Here is a 16,087-nt window from a genome sequence, read left to right as displayed (position 1 = left end):
AGAAGAATGAAGGATAATCTTATTGAAATGGTAAAATTCTTCAGGGATTGACAGGATAGTTTCTGGAAGAATGTTTTTCCTGACAGGGAAATCTAGAACAAGGGCATGCAGTCTTAAAATGGCATTGCTGTTTCGGATTAGTATTCTCACTGTAGCTGTGACAAAGTTCGATTTTGCCAATATGTGGGGTGTCATTGGAGCGATTTATCACCTTGGCAGGAGGGTAGGGAACTGGGAATGCTGACTCACCTGGCCCATTTTTTCCAATAATATGGCTCACCAATACCTTCTTAAGGGCAAGTTTTGAGAAAGTTTGTAGCTCAGGCTGAGGTTTTGGATGTAGGCTTGCTCGCTGAGCTGGGAGGTTCATTTCCAGACGTTTCGTTACCCTACTAGGTAACATCTTCAGTGAGCCTCAGGCGACGCAATGCTAAAATATTCCTGCTTTCTATTTATATGTTTGGGTTTCTTTGGGTGGTAATGTCATTTCCTGTGGCGATGTCACTTCCTGTTCCTTTTTTTCAGGGGGTGGTAGATGGGGTCTAACTCGATATGTTTGTTGATAGAGTTCCGGTTGGAATGCCATGCTTCTAGGAATTTTCGTGCCTGTCTCTGTTTGGCTTGTCCTAGGATGGATGTGAATGTAAGGATATTAGTGAGAGAGGGTTATGTCGTTTTGTGGCTAGTCGGTGTTCATGTATCCTGGTAGCTAGTTTTCTGCCAATGTAGTGTTTGTTACAGTCCTTGCACAGTATTTTGTAAATGACGTTAGTTTTGCTTGTTGTCTGTATAGGTCTTTCAAGTTCATTAGCTGCTGTTTTAGTGTGTTGGTGGGTTTGTGGGCTACCATGATGCCAAAGGGTCTGAGTAGTCTGGCAGTCATTTCCGAGATGAGGGCAATTAGAGATGAACATTAAATGCTGGACTAGCCAGTGATAACCACAACCTGAAAATTAATAAGTGAAAATGACCAAAGGTTTGAACAAAAAGGTAAGTTTTAAGGATGTCTTAAAGAATGAAAGAGAGATTGATAGAGATGACTCCAAAGCTCAGGACCTTGACAGCTGATGGCAGGGCACAAGGGGAAAATCCAGAATGTTGAAGATATCAGTGTTGGAGGAGTGTATGTGTCTCAGAAGGTTGTAGGTCTGAAGGTAGCTACAGATCTGGGGAGTAGTGAGTCTTTGGAACAATTTCAAATTAGCTATGAATTTTAAAATCAAGGAATTATTGGACTATGAACCAATATAAGTCGGTAGGCGCAGGCCAAAGGTATTTGGAGCATGTTAAGGCAATGCCAGAGTTTTGCATGAGTTCACATTTAAAATAGAACATGAAAGGCTGCGCAGTGTGCATTGGGATGATCATGTTTAGAGATAACAACATCAAAGGTGGTTGAGGGAGTTCAACAAGGGGCACTACAAATTTATGCAGGATAAAATGACAGCAATACTTTACAAATGTAAAACACCTTTAACACCTAGAAAGAAAGATGAGAGAAAAACAGACATCACTGCTGAATCTCCCAGCATTGTTAAAAATTTTATTTCAGCTTTTCTTTTACAACAGCATTTTTTACATGCACTACAATTTGATAATAAAAGCTTGAATTAGTTATAGATCTGTACACCTGTGCAAAATGTTGGGAACTGGCAAGTAACGTGGGAAAATGTGAAGTTGTTTGTTTTAGAAGGGTGGGCAAAGGAACAGTATTATGTAAATGGAGGAAAAAACTGCAGAAAGCTGCAGTAAAAGGGACTTTTATTAGTGTCACATGTATCAAAGAACAGTATTTATCCTGTCAAGCCCTGTAAGAATCCTGTATGGTTCAATGAGATCACCTCTCATTCTCCAATGAGTCCCAACCTGTTAAATTTTGCACATAAGACAATGCCTCCATAATTTGGGATCATTTCCCTCATCCAAGTCATTACAAGATGTTGTAAATAATTATGGCCTCAGCACTGATTCCTATGGTACACCACTAGTTATAGGTTGCTATCTTGAAAATGACTCCTTGATGCCACCTCTCTGTTTTCTATTAGTTAGCCAATCCTCTGTGAATTGAAGGTTTTAAACTTCACCGAGACACGAGACACTAATGTAGCGTATAGTATCTCCCAACCGCCTTCCTCCTCTAACCAAAATAAAACTCTCTTGTGTTGAGAAGGTCAGGTTTTGTTATTTCTTATTTTATCATGTGATTGGTGAAAATTTTTCTTTTTTTCTTTTTTCATGTACCTATTATTTGATAATATAGTTGGACTAAGTTAAGCTTAAAATTAAAAATGGCAGGAGATGTCAGACCCATGTTATGCTCCTCTTGCTCAATGTGGGAGCTCAGGGACGCTCCCTGAGAGCAGGAAGTGTGTCCAACTGCAGCTCTTGTTAGACCCCGTGATGGCTCCGGAGCTGCAGATGGATTCACTTTGGAGCATCTGCAATGCTGAGGAGGCTGTGGATAGCACGTTTAGTGAATTGGTCATACTGCAGATTAAATTGCTGAGGGAGAAAGGGAATGGGTGACCAAAAGGCAGAGGAAGAGCAGGAAGGTAGTGCAGGTGTCCCCTGCGGTCATCTCCTTCCAAAACAGATATACTGTTTTGGATACTGTTGGGGGAGATGGCTCACCAGGGGAAGGCAGCAGTGGTCAGGTTCATGGCACCGTGGCTGGCCCTGCTGTACAGAAGGGCTGCAAAAAGAGTGGAAGGGTTACAGACATAGGGGATTCAATTGAAAGAGGAGTAGATAGGTGGTTCTGTGATTGAAAACGAGACTCCCTCATGGTATATTGCCTGCCAGACGCACGTGCCAGGGATGTCTCAGATTGGCTGCAGGACATTCTGAAGGGAGAGGGTGAACAGCCAGCTGTCATGGTAAATATAGGCACCAATGATGTAATTAAAAAATGAGATGAAGTCCTACAAGCAGAATTTAGCGAGTTAGGTGCCAAATTAAAACATTGCAGCTTGAAGGCGGGGGAATGGGGTCAGGATCCAAGATGGCAGCATTCTAACAGGTCTGCCTTTTGAGCTCTGCACTGTAATTCAGGCAAGGTTGTGCGTTTACCCTCCCCAGCAAAGCTATTTTGAAGAACATCGATAGTTTAATATCAGTAGAATTGCTACATGTCTTTTTTTTAAGTAAGGGAAGATGACTACAGGCAAAGGACCAAGTAAATCGCAACAGGCAGGACTCTACCTTGCAGCATCAGACACTCCCGGGAAATCCCAATGGACTCACCTACACAGCAAGGCCTGGCTGCAGAGTTCGCGAAACTCCAGGAGATGATCGAGGCATTGATTGTAGAGAGTCGGGCTAGGCTCTCAGCCGATCTCAGCCATTTTGCAGAAGCCTGGGCTGAGCTGCAGAGTCTCAGGAAGCGAGTGGAGGATGTTGAGCAGCAGACTGCGACATCAGAGACCGTGGTCGAGTCCTCGTTGGGACGTATCCATGCTCTGGAGGAGCAAGTATGGGCCATAGCAGAACAGGTCGACGATCTTGAGGAAAACATCCAGGTGGTCAGGCTGCCGGAGCGAGAGGAAGGCACGCAGCCAGCCAGGTTTTCTCGAAGAATGACTGCCATGATTTCTGGGCTGGGAAGCTGAGGCGGGCCAGGTGCAGATTCAGAGAGCTCACCGGGTGGCGGTGCACAGGCCCGGTTAGGGCTAGCACCCCAGCCTGGTCCTAGTGCGATTCCAGTCCTATAGGGAGAAACAAAAGGCAATGGAAGTCTCCAAGCCCTGATTTATAAAGGATCAAAGATTATGTTTTTCCAGGACTTCCTGCAGCCATGATCCGCAAAAGGAAGTCCTTTGATGAGGTGAAGAAGAGACTGAGGGATCTGGATATTCAGTATTCCATCAGCTGTCTGGCAGTGCTCCGCTTTAATCACGAAAGGTCTGTGCATGTCTTTGAATCCTCAGAAAAAGGGAAGAACTTTCTGCACACTTGGAAATAGACTGGAGGTCCAAAGAACATGGAAAATAATGGTTCTCTTTTCTTTTCCCTTTTTGTTCTCTACCTAGTGTACTTCTCCTTTGTCTTTATTATTTTATTACAGAAAGTGTTTTTTTTCTTCCCAGTGCTAATTGAGATCAGTGTAGGGTTGGGGAAGGGTGAAGTGCCCACTTTTAATTTCTTTGTCCATAATACCTTTTTTGTTATCCTTCACCTGAGTTTGGGTCACAGTTCAAACTAGAAGGAGTTATGAAGGTGTATGTGGGTAGTGTAAGCGTTCCCTGTGGGCAGGGGAAGAGTTTCCCATCAAGACTTTGCATGTTGTAATTGGTTTAGTTTGTTGGTTTTTAGTAGAGGTAGGTTTTGACAGGTTTTTGTTAATGTAGTTTTAGTGTGTGTATTTTCTAGACTCCATGAGTCTCCACTTATTTACACTTGTTGCATTGTGAGTAGGGTTCTTGTTTTCGGGAGTTCAAGGGATGTTATAGAGGGATATGGCTAAGAGTCTCCTTAAATGGTGCACTTGGAATATTAAGCAGAGTCACTCACCAGTCAAGAGAAAAAAAGTACTTTCGAGTCTCAGCAAGGAGAGGGTTGATATTGCCCTGTTGCAAGAAACCCATCTTAATGATAAGGAGCACCTAAAGTTACAGCGGGGTGGGTTTGATTGGCTGTTTTTGTCGTCCTTTAACACTAAGAGCAGGGGAGTGGCCATACTTGTCCAGAAGAGTCTCTCATTTAAATTATTAGATCAAGTTAAAGATGAATATGGGCAGTTTGTAATCCTTAAAGTTTTAATACATGGTGAAGAGTATGGCATCCTAAATGTTTACTGAACCCCGGCACATCTGTCAAATTGCTGATTGATGCACTTTCTAAGTTGATTGCCCCTGGAACACAACACACTATCATGGAGGAGATTTTAATCACCTCATAGACCCCACAGTGGATAGAATGCCCAAAGGTCCACCAAATATATCTCTGCAATCCAAGCAACTGGTTGACTTATGCGTGGAATTGGGGCTGATGGATGCTTGGAGATGTCTCCACCCTACGGGTAGAGACTTCACCTTGTTGTGGTTCTGTTCGCCGAGCTGGGAATTTGTGTTGCAGACGTTTCGTCTCCTGTCTAGGTGACATCCTCAGTGCTTGGGACCCTCCTGTGAAGCGCTTCTGTGATGTTTCCTCCGGCATTTATAGTGGTTTTAATCTGCCACTTCCGGTTGTCAGTTCCAGCTGTCCGTTGCAGTGGTCGGTATATTGGGTCCAGGTCGATGTGCTTATTGACCCAATATACCGACCACTGCAGCGGACAGCTGGAACTGACAACCGGAAGTGGCAGATACAAACCACTATAAATGCCGGAGGAAACATCACAGAAGCGCTTCACAGGAGGCTCCCAAGCACTGAGAATGTCACCTAGACAGGGGACGAAACGTCTGCAACACAAATTCCCAGCTCGGCGAACAAAACCACAAGAATGAGCACCCGAGCTACAAATCTTCTCACAAACTTTGAACTTTACCTTTTTCTCTAATCTGCACAAGTGTCATACCAGGATTGACCTTTGTTTAGCTCCCTCAGTTTTTCTGGATTGGGTGATGAGCTGTAAAATTGGAAACGCAGCCATTTCCGATCATGCAGCAGTGTATGTGGAGGTTGAGATTAAGCAATGGAACAGGTTCGCGGCATTGGCGAATGGATCCATTTATTGAGTTTATTGAGGAATTCTTGAGTGACTTTAAAGCGTTCTTGGCTATCAATTCAGGTATGACTAGTAACCCGTTTGTACTGCTATAGCCAATGCTAGAGGGGTAGTTATCTCTTACTCAGCCAGTCGGAAGCAACAGAAGAGACAGCAACAACATTTGCTCAAGACCCAGTTGAAGGCAGCCGAAACAGCATATTTTGATAGGCCATCAGGGACTAAATTGCAGCGAGTCATGGCTCTCCGGGTTGCTTTGAACTCCATGCTCACTCAGTGAAGAGAAAGCTCTCTTTTGCGAAACAAAGGCTGTTTGAGCATGGTGATAGGCCTGGCAAATACCTGTCATATCTGGTCAGGAAAAAGAGCATCCTCCAATCCATTACACCAATTAGAGAAGGCACTGGGATTCTTAAGTGTGACTCTAAAAAGATTAGTGCAGCATTTTAGAGTTTTTACTCGAGTTATATCCGACGGAATGCTGTGAGGATCGGTGGGCTGAGATGGTATCTTTAAGAACCTGGATCTTACAGGTTTGACATCAGAACAGCCGTCTCTTCTTAACGCCCCCTTGATTGTGCAAGAGATACAGGAGGCAGTAAGGCAGCTCCAAAGAGGGAAGGGAAGGCATCCAGCCCTGATGGTCTCCCGAGTGAATCCTACAAAGAATTTATAAATGTCTTGTCAGGGCCGACACTGGACATGTACAACTACTCGTACAGTCATGATTGCCTCCCACCATCCCTGAGAAAGGCTAACATCTCTCTCATTCTCAAGAAAGTGAAGACCCCGGAGGACTGTGTTTCATATAGGCCCATCTTGTTTTTAAATTCGGACTTTAAAATTTTATCCAAGACACTTGCATTGAGATTGGAGAAGGTGTTGCCCTAATTTGTTAAGGAGGACCAAACAGGTTTTATAAAGGATGTACGTCCTCTAATAATATTAGAAGATTACTGAATATTGTCCAAATGTGTCAACAATGATCGGTTCAGGGTTTGGTGATCTCTTTGGTTGCAGAGAAGGCATTCAATTGGTTGGAGTGGCCATATCTTTTTTATACTCTGGAGTGGTTTGGTCTAGGTGAAGTCTTTGTCAGATGGGTGGAGGTCCTGTATAGTGATCCTCTAGCTGCAGCTCTCACCAATGGTGTAAGATCCAGTAATTTCAGTTATGGTAGGGACAGTCGGCAAGGTTGTCCCCTCTCACCGCAACTGTTCACATTGGTGATTGAGCCACTGGCAGAGGGGGCTATCTGTAAGGATCCTGACATAGCGCCCCAGAAGTGGAATCAAGGGCACATAAGATTACGTTATATGCAGATGATTTTCTCTTCTTATCAAACTCGGCAGTTTCTGTACCCCATTTAATGCAATGTATTAATTTATTTGGCTCTTTTTCAGGATATATGATCAATTTTGCAAAGTTGGAGGCTATGCCCGTGGGGGTTCTTAAGGCAATACCTGATATTAAAGGTGAAGTACGATTTCCCCTTTAAATGGTCGCAGGGGGTTTTCTTTATTTAGGTATTTTTGTTACTCCCACCTTTGATCAGTTATTTAAGGCAAATTTTGCTCCTTTGGTAAGATTAGAAAGACCTTCAAACATGGGAAGCCCTTCCAATCTCCTGCTAAGGACGAATAGCCCGTATCAAAATGAATGTCTTTTCTCTTCTGTCATGTCCCATTTGAATGCTTCATCTGATATTTCCCAGGCAAACGTTGTGGAGACTCACTGGTTGGTTTAGTTTGTTTGCCATCACAGGCAGCCCCTCATTAAGCTTGCCAAATTGCAGCTACCCCAAGGATTGAGGGGAGTAGACTTTTGGATATTAAGAGATACTAATTAAGCTCCTTTCTGTCCTTGGTGAGCCACTGGACTTGAGGGCCCGAGATCAATATGGCTCGATATTGAGGCCTCCCATTCAAAGTGCCCCCTTACTAGTTGTTTATGGATAAGATGAGGACAGTTCGGGAATACTGTCGGAATCCAATCATTATAAATACAGTCAAAGCATGGAGAGCAATGCAACAGAGCAAGGGCAGAATATCTGAAATCTCCTTTCTTAACTCTGTAGTTGGTATGCCAGGATTCTGGCCAGGGATGATGGACCCTGGATTCAAACTGTGGGCAACTAGGGAAGTCACCGTTTAAGGGGAGGTCATGATGTCCTTTGACCAAATTAGCTGCAAGTATGGATTGCTGAGCAGGGATCTTTCTCGTTACTTTCAGGTTAGGGATTTTATCCAAAACTAGACTACAGTTTTGACCAACCCCTATAGGCCTTTTACGGAGAAGAGAGAGAGCTTCATGCTGTAAGCACTCTATCAGTTAAGACCGTTATGAAGATGTGGGTGTACTGTTATGAAGATGTATATAGCGTTAAAAGCTACCAGAACTACCTGACACAGCACCAAGTGTTCTGAACAAGATATAATGTAACATTTGGTCAAACAACTCGATTAGCTGGTTGCCTAGAGACGACAAAACCAATTTAAATTGGGCCAATCAGTTTAAATAATACCCAAAAAATACCAAACTCCAATCAAGTTTGACTTTTATATATTAACAATCTTGAAAGCAAATGACACAAGCTGATGCTTTGGGTGTATAAGACCGGCGAAAATTGAATAGTTGGGAGGAGAACTGCCAAGCCAGCGACATCTGCAGACTGCCCAGAAAAAAAGCTGTCTTAAAGGTACCTTTATTGATCAGTAACCTGTGAAACAGAAATCCCTAAGAAGAAGAAAAGAAGACTGTGGAAGATAAGAGAGGATTAGACATCCAGCTGGTTTTGAAAATTTGAATTTTTGGTAAATGGGGGTTTTATTGGACTAGTATTATAGAAGGGAAAGTAAAAGATAGATTAGAGGAAGGAGTTGTAAATTGTTGTTAGTTAATTATTCTCTGTTATACTTTAAGAAATAAAGTTGTTAATTTTACTTTTAAATAGTTCTTGGTCTCGAAATTTCACAGATTACAGCAGGGGATAAATCTTTGCTGTGTTGCTGGTTTAAACTAAGCAGGAGGGTTTACCCTGTGTCATAACAGTTTGGGGGCTTGTCACTGAGATTTGAATGGTTTGGGGGCACGTTGCTGGGACTTGAACAGTTTGGTGGCTTTTGTCTGCGATTTGAACAATTTGGGACTTGGAATTTAGGATTTGAACAGGTTTAGACAGATTTGAATAGATTTGGAGTACACAAAATCCCACCAGATTTAGACATTTGCAGGTTAGGGTCCTAGATCGTTAAATAAAATGTAGATGAGACAATTTGTTTAATTTCAGTGACTTATGGTTGATTAAATTAGAAGTGAGAGAAATGGCTCTTAAAATTGCTATAAAGAGGTTCTGGGATTTGAAGATTATTCTCAAATTTGCCAAGAAAGTTTAGAAGGAAAGAAAAAGGCCATGCTTTTAGAATTAACAAATAAATTAGATTTTGGTTTAACCAAGGACAAAAGTAAAACTGAAATTGTAAGGGAGTTACTCAAACACTTAGGTGTGTCAGACAAACATACAAATGTAGTAGAGGAAGAAAAACTTAAATCACAATGGAGGAAAATTGAGTTAGAAGATAAACAAAGAGAGAGGAAAGAGAGAGAGGAAAAAGAAAGAGAGAGAAGCTTCTTAACCGAGCAAAAAGAGAGAATTTGAATTTGAGAAGTTGCGACTTAGCCGTAGTCATAGATTCATAGAGATGTACAGCACGGAAACAGACTTTTATATCTTTCCCCTCTCACCCTAAACCTATGCCCTCTAGTTCTGGACTCCCCCACCCCAGAGTAAAGACTTTGTCTATTTATTCTATCCATGTCCCTCATTATTTAATAAACCTCTATAAGGTCACCCTTCAGCTTCCAGGGAAAACAGCCCCAGCCTGTTCAGCCCCTCCCTAAAGCTCAGATCCTCCAAAGTCAAGTTAACAGGATGGAGATTAAAAGAGACGGTAGTGATATTGTTACGACATGGGTAAACTCTCCGGCTTAATTTAAAATGGAAAAGATTTATCCTGTGCAGTAATCTGTAAAATTTGAAGTGGCCAACAACTATGTAAAGTAAAAATTAGAAACTTTATTTCTTAAAGTATTACAGAGAATAATTAACCACTATTTACAATTTCTTTCTCTAACCTATATTTTACCTTCCCTTCTATAATACTAGTCTGACAAAAGTCCTAATTAAGATTTACAAAATATCACTTATCTCAAAGCCATTCTCCCTGTGTCTGCATGGGTTTCCTCCCACAGTCCAAAGATGTGCAGGTTGGGTGGATTGGCCATGCTAAATTGTCCATAATATTCAGAGATATGGGGCGGCACAGTGGCTCAGTAGTTGGCACTGCTGCCTCATAGCACCAGTGTCCCAGGTTCGATTCCAGCCTTGGGTGACTCTCTGTGTGGAATTTACATATTCTCCCCGCGTCTGCGTGGGTTTCCTCCCACAGTCCAAAGATGTGCAGGTTGGGTGAATTGGCCATGCTAAATCACCCATAGTGTAAAGTGCATTAGGGGGGGTAAATATAGGGTGGGGGAATGGGTCTGGGTGGGTTGCTCTTCGGAGGAGAAAGTGAGGTCTGCAGATGCTGGAGATCAGAGCTGAAAATGTGTTGCTGGAAAAGCGCAGCAGGTCAGGCAGCATCCAGGGAACAGGAGAATCGACGTTTCGGGCATAAGCCCTTCTTCAGGAATCATTTAATGCTCTTCGGAGGGTCGGTTTGGACTTGTGAGGCCAAAGGGCCTGTTTCCTTACTGTAGTGTATCTAAACCAGGCAGCTGTAGGTTCTTGTCTTTGGATCTTCCTGTGTCTTCTTTTCCCCTTGTTAGGAATTTCTGCATTGCAGGTTACTGATCGAAAAGGGACTTTGAAGAGAGATTTTCTTTTCAAGCATTCTATATACTGGGACTTGGCAGTTCTCCTCTTATACCCCAGAGCATTGGATTGTGTCATTGGCTTTTAAGATTGTCAATATACTCAATTCAAACTTGATTGGAAATTGGTATTTTTATTGGTGTATAATTTAAACAGATGGGCCAAATTTGAATTTGTTTTTGTCTTCAGGCAACGAGCTACTCAAGTTGTTCAACCCAGTGTTACTTACATTGTTCCCTTATTGACAACACTTGGTGCTGTGTCCGATAGTTCTGCTGCTTTTAATTCTCTTAAAGGTACACCCACATCTTCATAACAATATATACAAATATATCAAAACTCTGCCACATTTTGATGAGAAAGATGTTGAAGCCTTATTTATTTCATTTGAAAAAATGGCTAGGCAAATGGAGTGGTCTGAGCATTAATGGGTAGTTCTAATTCAGACTAAACTGGTAGGCAGAGCTAGTGAGGCATTTGCCACACTGTCAGATAAGGTGTCAAGAGATTATGAATTGGTTAAACGGGCTATTTTCAGTGCTTATAAACTGGTACCAGAAGCATATAGACAGCGGTTCAGAAACAAAGAACAAAACCACGTCAGATTGATGTGGAGTTCAAAAGAATTAAACGTTGTTATTTTGATTGATGGGTGCATGCTTTAAAAATAGAAAAGGCCTTTGAGGCTCTATGAGAGATTATTCTACTGGGGGAGTTTAAAACCTCACTTCCAGAGATGCTAAGAATTCACGTGGAGGAACAGAAAGTTCAATAAGTGAGAAGGGCAACAGAATTAGCAGATGAATATATATTAATGATATAGAAGATGGTATTAGTAATAACATTAGCAAATTTGCTGATGATACTAAGCTGGGTGGCAGGTTGAAATGTGAGGAGGATGTTAGGAGATTACAGGGTGACCTGGACAGGTTAGGTGAGTGGTCAGATGCATGGCAGATGCAGTTTAATGTGGATAAGTGTGTGGTTATCCACTTTGGTGGCAAGAACAGGAAGGCAGATTACTACCTAAATGGAATCAATTTAGGTAAAGCAGCAGAACAAAGATACAAAGTATCTGGGTGTTCTTGTACATCAGTCAATGAAGGTAAGCATGCAGGTACAGCAGGTAGTGAAGAAGGCTAATAGCATGCTGGCCTTCATAACAAGAGGGATTGAGTATAGAAGCAAAGAGATTCTTCTGCAACTGTACAGGGCCCTGGTGAGACCACACCTGGAGTATTGTGTGCACTTCTGGTCTCCAAATTTGAGGAAAGACATTCTGGCTATTGAAGGAGTGCAGCGTAGGTTCATGAGGTCAATTCCTGGAATGGCGGGACTACCTTACGCTGAACGACTGGAGCAACTGGGCTTGTATACCTTTGAGTTTAGAATACTGAGAGGGGATCTGATTGAGACATATAAGATTATTAAAGGATTGGACACTCTGGAGGCAGGAAACATGTTTCCGCTGATGGATGAGTGCTGAACCAGAGGGCACAGCTTAAAATTATGGGGTAGACCATTTAGGACAGAGATGAGGAGAAACTTCTTCACCCAGAGAGTGGTGGCTGTGTGGAATGCTCTGCCCCAGAGGGCAGTGGAGGCCCAGTGTCTGGATTCATTTAAGAAAGAGTTGGATAGAGCTCTCAAGGATTGTGGAATAAGGGGTTATGGAGATAAGGCAGGAACAGGATACTGATTAAGGATGATCAGCCATGATCATATTGAATGGTGGTGCAGACTCGAAGGCCAGAATGGCCTACTCTTCCACCTATTGTCTAATACATTGTTGGTGCAAAAGACAAGCTTCCGGCCAGAATTTCGTCCTGTGAGGAATAGAAGTTGGGAGAAGGGGAGATCCTTCACTACTAAACCAAAAGTAGAGAGCACTGGTAATATTTTACCACAGGATAAAAAAGAAGCCCAAGAGGATGGACAGGAGGTGAAAGGCCTCAGGTATTTTCACTGTAATGGAGTGGAATACAGAAAATTACAGTGCTGGTAGTTTCAGAAGGACACTGGGTAAAGGTGTTTTCACTGTCAAAAGGTGAGACACAGTGCTGGTCATTAAAGAAAGGCGCTGTGGGAAAAGATGTGGTAAAAGAAGCTAAGCCATTGGCATTAGTGAAGGTAGCTGGAAATGTGTTGCTGGAAAAGCGCAGCAGGTCAGGCAGCATCCAGGGAACAGGAGAATCGACGTTTCGGGCATAAGTCCTTCTTCAGGAATGAGGAAAGTTTGTCCAGCAGGCTAAGATAAAAGGTAGGGAGGAAGGACTTGGGGGAGGGGCGTCGGAAATGTGATAGGTGGAAAGAGGTCAAGGTGAGGGTGATAGGTCAGACTGGGGTGGGGGCGGAGAGGTCGGGAAGAAGATTGCAGGTTAGGAAGGCGGTGCTGAATTCGATGGATTTGACTGAGACAGGGTGGGGGGAGGGGAAATGAGGAAACTGGTGAAATCCGAGTTCATCCCTTGTGGTTGGAGGGTTCCTAGGCGGAAGATGAGGCGTTCTTCCTCCAACCGTCGTTTTGTTGTGGTCTGACGATGGAGGAGTCCAAAGACCTGCATATCCTTGGTGGAGTGGGAGGGGGAATTGAAATGTTGAGCTACAGGGTGGTTAGGTTGGTTGGTCCGGGTGTCCCAGAGGTGTTCTCTGAAACGCTCCGCAAGTAGCCGGCCTGTCTCCCCAATATAGAGGAGGTAGTAAAGGAGATCCCAAGAAGAGCCGAGGAGCTGCAGGAAGGTGCACAGCCTGGACAGGGGCTGAGTATGGAGTTAGTACCTGATCTCTATAAAGAATTCACCTCTGTGAGTAAAGTTTACTCAGAAAGAACAGATGGAGAAGGGCAAGAAGTTTTAATTTTGAGAGATACAGGATCTAACCAATCGCTGATAATAAGGAATGAGCGAATATGCACTCTTTCTGATCTGTTACCCGAGAGTGTGGTAATTTGTGAGATAGATAGACAGAAATGTAGCGTTCCCCTATGTAAGATCAGGTTGGAGTGCCAACTTAAGAGTGGGGAAGTTACGGTGGGAGTGATTGACAGAGTGTCAGTTCCAGGAATTCAGTTTGTTCTTGGCAATGATTTGGCAGGATCCAAGGTGGGAGTGACACCCCTTGTTGTGGAAAAGCCCCAGGAAAACCAAGAAACTGAGGAGTTAAAACAGTATTTTCCCAGACTGTTTGGTAACCAGATGCCACTATCATAAGTCACTGCACGAAGCGAAAAGGAAAGAGAAAGGTGAAGGAATTGAGGTTTAGTTAGCAGACACCCTGTCTGATGTAATGATGCAGGAAAAACCTGAACAGGCAGAGGGTCAGACAGAAGTGTTTAATCCTGAAAGACTACGAGAGTTGCAACAGCAAGAAAAGGCATAAAAGATATATATGTGGATGCATACTCCAAAAAGGAGGCAGAGAATATTCTGGAGGGTTATTATCTGAAAGATTATCTGGAGATAACACTGGTCATGGAAGGTTGACCCCATGGAACGCAAAGATGAAGGCCATCAAGGAACTTCCATGACTAACCTCGAAGAAAGAGGTAATTTGATTCTTAGAACTCAGCAGATTCTGTCAGAAATTTGTTTCAAACTTCAGCAGTGTAGTGGCACCGATAACCAATTTGAGGAAAAACACAAAGTTTTGGTGGACAGAACAATGCCAGGAGTCACTCGATCATTTGAAAGCTATTTTAACCACCAAACCAGTTTTAGCTACACCAAACGTTTCAAAACCTTTTAACGTTGCCATCAATACTAGTGACAAAGGAGTTGGAGCTGTACTTCCACAGGAAGATTGAGATGGGATTGAACTGACGGTTACTTTTCAAAGAAGATCATCATGCACCAAAGGAAATACTCTAAAAGCAATAAAGGACTATTGAGTTTGGTACTGGCCTTAAAACATTTTAATGTGTATGTCACGGACAATGTGTCGGAGACAGTTGTGTACATAGATCACAATCCTCTTACATTCTTAGAATGCTTTAAGGACAAGAATATGAGACTATTTACTTGGAGTCTTATGTTACAGACTTTTAATTTAGAAATCATACATGTTGCGGGTCGTAAGACTGTAATCGCAGGTGCGTTATCGCAGATTTAACTGATAAAGATTAGATAAGACTTGTCTTTATTTAAAGTTGTCTACATGTACACATTTTTATGGGAAAAAGTTCAGGTGAGCTTAGATTAAAGTTATCTGTATGTTAGGGTAATGTGTTTAAAAAACAGAAAAGAAAATGAAGCCATCTTTTCATTATGATGCTTCATTTTTTCTTAAGGGGGGAGATGTTATGAAGATGTTGGTGTATTGTACCTTTAAGAGAGTTAAAATCTAGCAGAACTACCTGACACACTGCCAAGTGTTCAGAACTAGATATAATGTAACATTTGGTCAAACAACTCAATTAGCTGGTTGCCTGGAGGTGACAAAACAAATTTAAATTAGACCAATCAGTTTAAATTATACCCCAAAAAATACCAAACTCCAATCAAGTTTGACTTTTATATATTGACAATCCTAAAAGCCAATGACACAAGCTGATGCTTTGGGGTTATAAGACCAGGGAAAATTGAACAGTTGGGAGGAGAACTGCCAAGCCAGCAGCATCTGCAGACTGCTCAGAAATTCCAAAGAAGAAGAAGAAAAGAAGACAGAGAAAGATACAAGATAAGATTCAACATCTGGCTGGTTTTGAACATTTGAATTTTTGGTTAACCTTAATCGAGGGTTTTATCAGACTAGTATGATAGAAGGGAAAGTAAAAGATAGGTTAGAGGAAGGAGTTGTAAATAGTAGTTAGTTAATTATTCTCTTTTGTACTTTGAGGAATAAAGTTGTTAATTTTTACATTAAATAGTTCTTGGCCTCTCAAATTTTCACAGATCACTGCACGGGATAAATCTTTTCTGTGTTGCTGGTTTAAATTAAGCAGAAGGGTTTATCCTGTGTCGTAACAATACTCTCTACCACCTACTGGGGTGCCGTGCCTTGAACAACATTGAGCAACTGTGAGAGGTCTGGGAGCAAGAGTTGGGAGTGGAGATCCCCTCAGAGACATAGAACGACATTTAGGAGAATGCGAGAAAGAACTCAATCTGTCACAGGATACACGCCATGTAGTTGAAGGTTCTTTATAGGGTTCATTTGGCCCCAGATCATCTTGCCCCAAGTGCAAAACAAACATAGCTACCCTCACTCATTGTTTGTCGTCATGCCACAAGCTTCATAGGTACTGGAGCACTGTGGCAGGAGTAATAGAGGGGGTCCTGGGGACCAAAGTTAAGGCAGACCCAATCTCTCTTCTCTTAGGCTTGTTGAATTTATCTTCCTTAGACATTCATGGAAAAACGCTGTTTAACATTTTCACTTACTGTGTGAGGAAGAACATTTTGATGAGCTGGGTGTCTGTGAACTCTCCGGGCCTGTTAGGGGGCTGTAAGTTAATTATGGAACACGTCCCTTTGGATTTCCCCACAAACATGGTGCAGCATAAAACTGAACTTTTTTATATGACATGACAGCCCTTTTGAATTATCTGGAAG

General features: G+C 42.4%; 1 protein-coding gene across 11 annotated transcripts in view; it reads left to right on the top strand.

Annotated features, from left to right (window-relative positions):
* The window catches only part of LOC122551006 (membrane-associated phosphatidylinositol transfer protein 2), a 475,269-nt gene that overhangs the window by 411,341 nt on the left and 47,841 nt on the right, over positions 1-16,087 (top strand). The window lies entirely within an intron of this gene.

This window comes from Chiloscyllium plagiosum, chromosome 6 (assembly GCF_004010195.1).
Source record: "Chiloscyllium plagiosum isolate BGI_BamShark_2017 chromosome 6, ASM401019v2, whole genome shotgun sequence".
Lineage (NCBI taxonomy): Eukaryota > Metazoa > Chordata > Chondrichthyes > Orectolobiformes > Hemiscylliidae > Chiloscyllium > Chiloscyllium plagiosum.
Note: the sequence above shows the minus strand (reverse complement) of the source record. Positions and strands in the feature narration are given on the sequence as shown.